This window comes from Morone saxatilis, unplaced genomic scaffold (assembly GCF_004916995.1).
Source record: "Morone saxatilis isolate NCDOM2014 unplaced genomic scaffold, NCSU_SB_2.0 Contig2, whole genome shotgun sequence".
NCBI lineage: Eukaryota > Metazoa > Chordata > Actinopteri > Moronidae > Morone > Morone saxatilis.
The window spans coordinates 5,222,978-5,225,128 of NW_023339762.1; the positions used below are offsets into that span (position 1 = coordinate 5,222,978).

The following is a 2,151-nucleotide window of genomic DNA, read 5'->3' on the forward strand; positions in this document are numbered from 1 at the left end:
TGGCTATCACACACACACACACACACACACACACACAGTTCCTCCACCCCTATATGAGAGGAATAGCCTGTGCACATCTTTAATAAGCACCATCTGACTACTAGAATCAACAACAGAGTTGGTGTGATAGGCAGCACGAATCCAAATGCCCTTGTTATATCCAGCAGCACACTCCACCAGCTTTCCTCCAGCATGTCATCACTTTGTTTCAGTTGCCCACTCACAGCTCGTCTTCACTCCAGATGGCGCTTCACTTCCTGGTCCCGGGCCTGCTGTGCTGGGACCTTCTCTGATTGGCCAGCACACCTGCTCCCCCGCTGCCTGAGACATGATTGACAAGTGCCTTCCCCAAACAGAGGGCCTGCCGCTGCTGACATTCTGTCGTTGAGTGACAGCCCCCATGGTGTTGGACTCCCCGCTGATGATTCTGGGCATGACATCATTAGTTTCTCTCTATCAAACAGCTGTTCCTGATTCCTGGTGTTCATAAAATCAGTCCTCTGATTCTGCAGAGTGTAAATAACATTAATTAGGCCTTGCATGCGTCGCACAAATCAAAACTGGCTGAATGTGTTGCACGTTGGTTAAAGTGATAAATCAAGGTTCGGTCTCAATACATAACCATATTCATTTGAATCAAATTACAAGGAGGAAGTAGCCAACGAATTTATAACACAGCAATTTTACTTGTGCAACAGGTGACAAGGGAAACCCTCTGCATGGAGCTCCCTAGACTAAATTACCAAAAGATAATAAAATATTGAATTTGCATAGATGTTTTTGATATTTAAGTATTAAATATCCAGTGTTTAACATTTAAAAGGATGTATTGGCAGAAATGGAATATAATATTCATAGGTATGTTTTCATCAGTGTATAATCAACTGAAAAAAAAAGAGTCGTCGTATTTTTGTTGCCTTAAAATTAGCTGTTTTTATCTTTTTTTCCACAAGTTTCTCAGCCACCATTGTTTCTTCTATACCCTTGAAAGGCTGAGCTGTATTCAAATGCTTTCAACTTCACCACTAGATGCCAGTAAATCAATACACTGGGCCTTTAAGTGGTTATTACTGTAACCATGAAAAAGGTCCCCTTACCTTAATAAAGTAGTAATGTTAACTCAAACTATGATCCTTCTCTAAACCCAAGGGTAGGCAACCTAGAGCATACTTGTAGCCTGTAGGACAAACAAATGCCACACACCACAACATTCATTTGCAATGCCCGTCCTTAGATAGGGCTTTAAAATGTCGAAAACTTAACAAATACACAAGAGACAGTACAGAACCCAAACTTAACAATAAGTACGAACATTAAAAATATAGAACTCAGGAAGAAAAATAAACAGACACAACCTACTGACCATAAAACAGGAAGCACCAGATCATTCATGACTACATGACTGATCCCTCTTCTGAAACTGTTTTTTAGTCCTAGTTTAAAATGATCCCAGTCAGGAATGCAGTTTCTATAGGTAAGGAATTCCACATTTTGATCCCCGGAACAGAAAAAGTGGTTTGTCCAGAGGAACAATCTCCCTAGCTAGGCTAGTTATGGATTCAGAATCCAAAAAATGAAAAGTCTCAGAGGAACATAAAGAGATTATTACTGCGTGGGCAGATTTGTTTGCTTATCGTTATGCTTGATCTGCAGCAAGAATTAGCAATATAGGGCTCAAATATGTTTGTGGCTCCAGGGAAATTTTGATTTTTGGCCATAAATGGCTCTTTTGATAGCTGACTCCTCTCTTAACCTAACCAGGTTGTTTTTGGGCCTAAAGCTAACCAAACTGTAAACATAGTAAGTAAATAATAAGTAGTGTAAAGTGATTTAAAACTGGTTTTGGCAACACTGACAAATGATGTCATCTTGCTGATAGGAGTGTCAGATCAAGAAAAAGTTTTGTGTTGTTAAAGAGAATAAGGAAAAACAACGTATTCTGTCATTTAATTTGGAGGACTTCTCCCTCGCAGGTCTCTGAAGGTCCAACTTGAAATCTGGCATTTGGGTTTATTGCTCACCAACATCGTTGCCAGTTACCCACACCAAAATGGAGAGGCCCACTGAAGTTAGTCAGATTAGTCTTCTATTATGTTATTGCTCCTCATTGTGGTGTTTCAATGTGACAACACTAAATCATTCAACAATTTT

The 2,151-nt window shown here is 39.9% G+C and overlaps 1 protein-coding gene across 1 annotated transcript in view; it reads right to left on the reverse strand.

Moving 5' to 3' along the window:
* The window catches only part of cadps2 (Ca++-dependent secretion activator 2), a gene marked incomplete in the record, with an annotated part of 177,905 nt that overhangs the window by 44,877 nt on the left and 130,877 nt on the right, over positions 1–2,151 (reverse strand).